Source organism: Lycorma delicatula, chromosome 1 (assembly GCF_047948215.1).
Source record: "Lycorma delicatula isolate Av1 chromosome 1, ASM4794821v1, whole genome shotgun sequence".
Lineage (NCBI taxonomy): Eukaryota > Metazoa > Arthropoda > Insecta > Hemiptera > Fulgoridae > Lycorma > Lycorma delicatula.
Window position 1 is genome coordinate 145,785,212 of NC_134455.1, and position 10,602 is coordinate 145,795,813.

Genomic DNA, 10,602 nt, shown 5'->3' on the forward strand with positions numbered 1-10,602 from the left:
CCAGTGAGTGAAGTAATGGTTACAAATAAATTTCTTAAATTTTTGTCTGTTATATTTCATTAAGAGAACTGAAAAAGTTCCAAAGCTGAGGCCATGGTTTGAAGTTTTTAGAAAGAACTGTTTGTCAATCGTTCCAGAAGAGCATTAATGTATTACTGAAATCATAGTGTTTTTAAAAGCAGGAACTTTTTACAGCAATTTACGCTTAATAAACCTATCTGATAGGGGTTTACCATCTAGCATAAAGCTGGACTTATTTTCTTTATGAATTTGAAGTGTATCAGAATGTAAAATCAGGTTTTATAAAAACACCTCACGGTGAAGGATTAAGATATGATGTGACTAAAAACTCCCTGTTTTTTGACAGTTCTTTGGAAACAGACATTTTAGTCATTTTTGCAATGTAATTGTTTGTGACCATAAGATACTTAGAATAATAATACTTAATAAGTATATTTACTACCTTGATACAATACAAAGTAACAAATTCAATGATCTAAACTCCTAAATGAAAAAATAACTAATCTAAAAAAAAGGGGCTCAAATAACTTCTTGGTCAGAATTGAAGGGGTTTGTGACTGTAATGTGGTGTGATAAGAAAGTTGTAATCCTCTTATCATATGTTGGACTAGAACCCCAATATACTATAAAATTGGTAAGAGTTTTAGACAATTATAAGTACTGGTTTTTTGTTCTGCTTGTGTTTCTTCAAACAAGCAGAACAATGTGGGGATCATAGATTTCCTGGATAGTCTTGCCAGTTTATAGAAATACCATGTTAGGTCAAGATATTGGTACATGCATCTTTTGTGACATAATGTTACAAAAGACATAAGAAGTCATTGGCTTCTTATGACAAGGGAAGCAGCATTCACTGAATGATAAGAGTAAGTAAATTAACTTCACAATATTGCAGAAAGACATTGAATAACTGCTATTAGAGGGAAGAAAGAAGAGAAAAACAAGAAAAGAGTAAGAGAATCAGTTATCAATGAGGTTATCTGATTGATAAGTATGAGCTGTACTTTAAACAGATTGTGTTGGTCACTGGCCCTTCTGGGGTCAAGGGGTCATTATATATAAATATATATATATATATATATATATGTGTATAACAATTACATATTTGGTGTAATTTACGAAGAGTGAAAAGTTATATTTATTCAATTTTTAATAAGGACTGTAATTCTTTAAAACAATTCACAATCCTAAGATGTTTTGATTATATCTGTTCCTTACTTTAAAAATGTTTGTAATATTGAAACTTTAAGTTGTTTTTAATTTCATTTCTTAAATTCTTATTTCTTTAATAGATTTTAAAAAATTTTTGTAATTTATATTGTTTTTTGTTTTTTAATTTAAAGATTATTTGTACTGACTTACATTATTCTTATTACTCTTTAATTACTCTATTTTCATTTTGTAAAATAATTTCACAAAAATTGTTAAAAATATTATTTAGTAACGTATAAACTATTGTAGCTCAGAAAACAACAAATACATTAATATCTAATAAGGGTATCTGCTGACTTTTAAATATATAATCACAGGAGCTCAATGTGATACATATCTAACAGATATTACATTATCAAAATAATATTAGTTTTTTAAAGATTAATTTAATTAGAAAAATATTTTTTAATTACAAGAAAAATCTATTTAATTAAATTAATAAACTGGACCTAGTATGGGACACATTACTGAAGCTGGTACAGAACTTTCGAATGACTGATTCAACAACAGAAAAAAAATCTTGTGAAGGGGAAAGAATGACTTTCTTTTTTCACTGGCATAGGCTGGTTAAGCAGGAGGTAAAGAATAACTTATACTGTTTGGTACAAAAACATGCAAATTCTCTAAACCTGTTGTAAAAATCAGTTTTTTAATATAATTTAAGATTTAGATCTGACTTTTCCTTCAATAATATCATGTTTGTTAGTGTTCAGCCAAATGAGAATGAAAGAAAAAGAATTTTCATCGATGTCATGCTGGAAATTTCAGTGGATGGTGATGTTCTGATGATGTTATTTTTATCTTTTGAGATGTGTACAAAAATAAAACTTCTGCTATTGGTCTTAATAAATACATAAGTATTCTCTGGACTTTGAACAAGTAATAGTATGGTATGGATTGACAAATTTTGGCATAACTGGTCTATTCTTCTTTGAAGAAGGCAGACATTCAATTTGTTTTGGCCATTATTTTATAGCGGAGAAATTTATTTTACCAGATCTGAGGTAGCTACATTAACTATTGAGCAAGGTGTTTTAGGAAAATTGGGCAAATATTCACACATAAAGTGTCATAGCAAGCAGTCTAGCAAATGTTTTTTGATAGCTGATTTCTCAATGAGGGTGGACAAAAGTTGCCAGCTTGTTCACCTAATCTATCAGACTTTATTACTTCTTATAAGACTAGCTGAAAGTTCAAGATTTCATCGACATACCATGAAGTATTCAAATAGTCAGACACCATAGCATTGAAAATTATGGTTATACATAAGAATAGATATTACTTGGATGATGTGACTAAACCACAAAAATAAGTATTATAGTTCAGTTAAATGAAAACAATGAATTGTAAATTATTCACAAAATAACTTTGCTACATATGGTGAATGTGTGGAAATATCCATTAAACATAAAAGTCAAATATGAATACAGCCAGCTCCTGAACTTGGTGAAATTTAATTTATGGAATATTGTAGTTAATCTGAGTGAACAATATGGCAAATAATATAAATGTAAAAAATGAATTTTAAAATGTACATTTTAATGCGAATTTAAAGCAAGTTTTTGAATTTCTTAGCAAGTGCTTGGTACCACCAATCTGGTTATTAATTCAGCATACCATCACGCATCATAAATTTTATACATACTATGAATTATGTAATATAAACAAATTAAAATTAATAAAACTATACACACTGGAAATGAGATACACTAACAAAAACCAACAATTATTATTACTAATACTACAATATACTATTATTACTATTACACTATTAATTACTATTATTACTATACTACAATCACAAAAAAAATCAAATGGAAAAAAAATGTTTTGTAAAATAAAAATATATTGGATTCTGAGTAAGGCTGTACTTCATTTCTTTTTTATATGCTATTGGATTCTGAGTAAGGCTGTACTTCATTTCTTTTTTATATGCCTCATGGTTTCACAATACCTAAAACTTCTTTGAGAATAGCATCCTCAAAAGTACAAAATTTGGAAAGATCATGTTTCTTCTTTAATGTGGTTCTTAGTTTACTCTTGGTAGAGATATTTATATGAACATCTTTGTTTATTTTCATGCTCTGAAGCATTTCTTGAAGTTGTGATATTTATTTGTGTTACACCTGTAGTTTTTTAAAGTTTTAATTTGATATATTTAAAAAGTGTCCTTGCTTTTAAAACAAGTAACTTTAGTAAAAATAAAACATCTTATTTCTAATTTCACATTACCACTTTATTCAGAAAAAATCTATTCATACAATTAAAAAATGAAAATTCACACTAATTAACAATTAATCAAAAGTATATTAGTATAAAACTAATCCAAATTACATTTTTTTAATATATATTTAAATAATATTATATATCTGTATTTATATATACACATACTTAATGGTTTTTAACAAATTACAAAATTAAGAGTTGTTTTTAAAGAGATTAAACTATTGTTTTCTTGAGAAAAAATCAACAATTACTGATCGATCATTTCATGTATATATAAAATTATTATTTATAAGAGAAGTACTTACTACTATAGAAGAATTTTAATGAACAGGAGAAAAAAATACTACCATAGATTTGTCTACAATATTAATAGTAGACAACAAGGAATAACAATAAAAGTTCAATACAATTTATCTTACTTTAACTCAATCTATGAATAAACTGGGAATTTAAATAAAATCATCTACTCAATATTAAACTGTCGGTTAACATTTTAAAGTAATTTTTATACAATGTATACACTATTAACAACATAGAGACCCTTCAAAAGTGCACAAAAGAATCTTACACAATACTATTTATTATGGTGTTAATTTTTCTATTAGCTGCAGACAGAATTTTCTTTTAAACAAAATTGCTATTTATGTAAATTTAAATTACTTTTTCCAATTAAAGCTATCATGATAAACATCATTATATTCTACTTGAAATGCTGTAAATTTTAATATTAACAATCTTTCAGCTGTAAAAACTAACCTTTGCTTAACAATGCAAAGGCATCAAATTGCTCTTATAAAATGTTTTTCTCAATTTTCTGATTTTGAGAAAACTTTTTGTGGGTTGAAAAGTTGTCTGCATACAGTTAAATGTATAGCTGGGTCTAAATTTGGAAAATTACTCTTTTTTTTCTGTTTATCCTTAAATGTGGCTCAAACTGTAAAATGGTCATTTTTCAAGTTTCATATCTAAAACAGGACAGTTGAAAATTCTAATATTTTTAACTACATGATCATCTTATAAGTAACAATTTAAAACTGGAGACTAAAACAGTTTTCAAGCTATGAAAAATAAAATTAAAATAATTTTTATTTGCTGCCTTATGGCTACTGTTCAGGAGAAAACGATGTTCTATGGTTTCATTAAAACAAATCTGTAATAAAATTTTAAAGTAGTTTTCACTTAGTAGGGATTCTGTAAAACACTGGTATTGTAATTCAATGATATAGGATGTATTGGACACAGCAAAGGGAGACCATGAGTTTCTGAAGGCACTGATTGAGTGAAAGAAGTCCAGATAAGTTGACTTAGGAGTATACTGAAGATTATTCATAAGCACTTGAAAAACCTTTTAACACATTCAGTGCTGATGAGATCATAGATGGGGAGGATAGCTCTGTGCGTGTGACACCGCCTCTATGTGTCAAGGTTAAGACATTATTTTATCCTTTCCTACTCTTTGTCAGCATCTGGTAAGAATTTCATTATTGTGTATTAGCAATAGAGAATCATTCATTGATTCATTGGTTTGATTGTGTAACTTGTTTTTACTTTTTTGTTAATTTATACTTGTACAGCTTTGTTCAACATAGATTGTATTTTTATGACTCTGGAGATTGTTTTACACAAAATCTGGTTAGTACAATATTTTACAATTACATTTTTTTTATTAATTTGTTTTAAAAATGTTAAATATTAACTTACTAACAACAATAAATATTTAGAAAAATTCTTAAAAATAAACAAAACTAGAAAAATAATTTTTTAATTTTGGAATTGTAAAGTGTAAAAAAGCCTAATTTGTTTATAAAATTACACAATCATAGTTTTGTTATATAGTTTTATGAAATTTGTTTTTGATGTGATTTTTTTTAGGCCCAATTCATATTTCTCAACATTTCATTTTATCCTGAAGAAAATCTTGTTTAGTATAATACAATATACCTTCACTTTTTATGTTTATTTCATATTGAAATATTATATAATTGTACTCTAATAGATTTACATTTTCTTTACATTTGAGAGCTTTTAAAATTAAAGAATGGAATGCGAAGTTATTAGCATATTAAAAATGTTTATAACTTTGTAATATCAATATTGCAACTTTTTATTTTAGTGTTTTCATTTTTGTTTGTTTCAGAATGGAATTGCAGTCTTCCACTTCTGGAACCAGCAGCTTGCGCAACAGACAACTAAAAAAGAATAAATTCTGATGAAGAACTGGCGCATATATTAGATTAACAACTCCTTCTTTCAACTATATTTTTAACAACTACTTCTTTCAAGATATGTTATGTAGTTTAAATACTTTTAAAAGGGTGATCACTTCTTAGAATTAAGTATTTAAAACGAAGTCTTTTAAAATATTTTAGTAAAGGTTGTATTTTTATGACAACCTGAAAAATAATTGTTAGAATACAGTACATTAATTTATAATTTTTACAATAAAATACAGGATACTTGTGACAAACTTTATTAGCCAGTATAATTTTTATTGATTGTTCTAATTTTCATGACCTGTAATCTTTATAATCATAGTTACGCGTTTTAATAGAAGCTATCTTCCATAACTAATGGTAACCTATATATAATGTAAAAGATGAAAATTAATTAACATATATCTTCTAATAGTTTTGTAATTTTTAATGCAAATCAGAAAACTATTACTCAGAAAAAAAATTCAATATAAATATATATAACAATTTTTGGAGTAATTATAATTTCAGTAAATTATAACCTAAGAAGATTGCCTAACATTGCTTTGATAGAATATTAAACCATAAATTTTAAAAACCATTGAATAATATTCAAGAACAAATGGAAAAATATATGCCAAGAAGCAAAGTAGCAGGTGGATTGTATAACTATAGGAGTCATTTATATGCTACTGGCTGATGACGCACATGTGGTGTCCTTGCATATTTTCAAAGTTACAAAACTTCCAGACTTAAAAAAAACTAGCTATGTGTATTAATGCATTAAAAAAAATTCAGCGCAGCAGGTAAGTAGAGAAAAAAAATTTAGTAGTGAATACGCTAAGATATGAAGCTGAGGTTGGTATGGTCAATATGTTGGTAATATTATATACAACTTATAAAAAATTACTAAAACTGAAGCAACAGCCGTTTGTTGATTATGAGTGGACTGACTGAAAATAACATTTTAGGCTTGATGATAGAAATGGTAACTATTCAAAGAAGGATCTTTAAATACTTAACAATTATAACCAAACATACTGGCTTTTATTTTTAGCATAACTAAACAAAAATCCACAATTTACTGTAAAACAGATGCAAGCTACTACAAATTTTGTTTTCAAAAGCATTTAGATGCTGCACTTAAGTTTTTAGTATTCTGTACAGTCTAAAGGTAAATTTTCGATGCCATTTTCCAAAATGATAGGTCCGAGAGATCTTTATACATTTGTTTTTTAAAACGGTACATTTATCACACATACCATAACATGTTTATAAGTTTTTTAAAATTAAGTTTAAATAATTTTTTAGTTATACCATTATCTCCATTAAATTAGCCGAATTAGGGAAAATAAGGTGAGAAAACTAGTATTCTTTTTTTAAACCTTTACTTATTCCTTAATAATATGTGAAAACCCCTACTCTATTTATTTACCTATATATGAAGAAAGTATAATGGACAAACCGCAATCTCCTAGCCAGAGTACAATGTGATAAATCCAAGGTTGCAGACTGACCACTATCAAAACAAGTCTCTTTTTTTTAAGTATATCTCTTCAGATATAGAGTAAAAAAATTAGAATAATTTCTTCAGAACAGCTGCCATTGAGAGAGATCGTACAATAATTTAATGTAAATATTTTATTTTTTTCAGGAACTGTTATCATTAAAAATAAAGATTTCAAGAAAAAGGAAACAATTCTGGTTAATATATTGTTAGCAAGCAATTATTACTTGTAATAATTAATAGTAATAATTAATTGTAATTATTACTTGTAATAATCGCTTGTATATACTATTTTCGAGGACTATAGGATATGTAAATCCTAAATCCCTTTCACATCTAATTTATTTTTCTAATTTACCCTACAGTATGTGGATTGAAGTGTTTACCATCTAGAGTGAACCTATTTTTATTTTTTTATCTCTACCAAGATTTTGTAAAAAACTATTGAGTATTAATCTGACTTTTTTTTATCTTTTATCCATTTCAACCACAATGGTATTCAATCACCATCAAAATAATTAATGCATTTTTTCAAGTTTTATAACAGGAAGTACATGCATTACTTTTATTTCTCTGTAGTTTCACTGCAATTTTTTTAAATATAAAAATTAAACTCTGACCAGTGCCCGAGTAATATTTACCATCATGAAAAATTTGATATTGTGATTTGATGATTACACATTGTAATACTGTAAAAAAAATTCTCAACTTTCTAGCAAACACTACATTCTCTTAACTATAGTATTTACAAAATATGAGGGTTGTTCAATAATTAAACAGGCAAATGGCAAGAGCAGAAAACTATTTATAGAATAAACTTAAAACTGTTTGATGTTCCAAATCAGCACTCCTAACAAAAAATATTAGCTGTTCAAAAAAAAATTTGTTTATAACCTCTTTTTATTTCAAAATGTCAACTCTACTTGAAATTTGAATCATGGAAGAACAGCATGCTGTGATAAGGTTTTAATTTTCGGAAGGCTGGATAAATCCAGCCAAAATTCATTTAGAAATGTTAAAACAGTACCTTAAGAAATGTATTAATTGTGAAAATTTTTCTGAGTGGACTGAACAGTTTAAATTAAGCAGAACAAGTGTCACAAATTTTCACTGTAGTGAAAGACAGTGGAAATTTCAACTGATGATTCGTAAAATCATATTAATAATTTTATTAATATGAATATTTTTTTTGAAAGGACAAACACAAAAATTTCAGTAGTGGGAATATTGTCATTATCTATTCCATTATACATGTTAAGGCTGAATTACTCCCAAACGTGTTCAAGGTGGCTTCTGTAGACAGCTGACTCAAAATCACAGACACCCAAATTCACATTTGCATAGAACTTAAATGATAGGTTTTAGCAGAAGTTAATGCTTTTTCAGATCACATAGTAACATGTAACATTCATAATCTGAACATCGAGCATGGAATGGAAACATCTGAATTCACCTGCCAGGAAAAATTCAAAACCTATACATTTTGTGAATATAAAGGCCCATTTATTGCAATTTGGAAGAACAATGTTGTGACATGGTATAAAATACTGAAACCCGCACTCGAGAAAAACATCCTGGTTCTCTCTCAAAAGGCATAATTGTTCTGCATGATAACAGCCACCCCCATGTCGCTCAAAAGATAAGGGGGAGCTGTTGCCATATCAACCTTATAGTCCTGAACTTGCACAATACATTTTTTATTGTTTGGTCCTCCCAAACGGTTTTTATGTGGCACCAAATTTGTTAAGAAATACAAAATGGCTCAAACATCAATATGAACAATTCTTAACTAATGGAATAATAAAATTAAAAGAAAGGTGGGAAATATAGTCAGAGATTATCTTGAAAAGTAGTGTTAGTTTCATTGTTAATGAATAAATAATAATTTTTCTATAGGTCATCTGTCTCTTTAATTATTGAATGCCACACATAATAATAATCTATGCGATACATATGTACAATTTTTACAAAATTCCACAAGAGAAGTAAAGTTAATCTTTTTGTTTAAAAAAAACAGACAAAATAAATGACTAGATAAATATGAATTTAAAAATTAATACAGTAAAACCTAGTTATAACATACAAGAAATCATTCTTGTTCTAAAATCAGAATGTATAATTTTTTCTTTACACATGAATTCTATTTTCTTACACTTTAATACAGTTTGAGTAACAATCAGCTGCTCATTCACAAATCTTGCATCAATATGTAACAAGATCCTGACTTATCACTTTCATCATACATAAAAAAAATCTATAAAACTCTATAACCTGGAGATGCACCTTTTGAAAATTAATGAATATAAATTTTACTCACAATGAAATAATATATATTATTTTTAGTTTTCATGCATTCAATTTTTTCTCTCTTGTTCCTGTTAACAAATATTGAACGCTATAACGCAGAAAGAATTGCCTCTGCAACATTGAATATGATAATGGTGGGCACAATCAACAGAGGCAGCAACATAAGTTCATGTAACTGTGATAATCTGCATACATTTTACGTTTACAATCTTAACCATATAAATAGAAAATAAATTTAACACTAAAATTAATAAAAAAAGATTGTAATTTAATGAAATGAGGATTTCAGTCAAGTTATCAATAAAATTTGAAGAATTATTCCAATTATTGCTGCTCAAATTAATTACACTCTAGTATATCTTAAGGATTAATTCACTCACCATAATACAACTTGACATGTCAAGAGGCCTTTGAATTATGATTTATAATTACCTTTCACTGAATATAAAAAATTTGTCTGGTTTAAAAGAGCACTGTTCAAATAACTGGCACAAGGCACTTTATAATACTGAGAAGGCAGCTGGTTATCAACTAATTCAAAACAAAATAATATTTATCTAGTATATTTTAAATGTTGTAAATTTTATTTTTTGTTTTAATACAGTTGTAATGATGCTGATATGAATAAATGGATTTTGTTATGCAAAGGAACAAATAAAAAATCAAATCCTTTAAATTAGCTATAATTTTTAATTTACTGATTATGAAATTTACAGCAATAAATAGTCTTAATTTATAAGTGTCTTTTCCACTCAAATGTTTGTTTAAAAAAAAACTTTACTTATTGAGGTCAAAATAACATTGTGAACTTTCAATTAATAATTGATATTACAAGATTTTAATAGCTATATGCTACTGGGTCAATAAGTAACAAAACTGTAGAAAAATATGACTATAAAGTGATACACAAATGTTTATAATAAGATGTGAATGGAGAGAGGGTCTTTTTTCCTCATTTGTGAAGAATGAAAATCCCAAACTTTATGGTTAAACTTTTCTGTTTTAGCATTGGTTTTCTTCTTACTGTTAAAGCATGTTATAAAAGAGTTTTACTATAACTGTCATGAATATTTTCATTTTGTTTTTACAGATTAGTTTTACTTAATCTATAAATATACCTTAAATAAGTTAAAACTG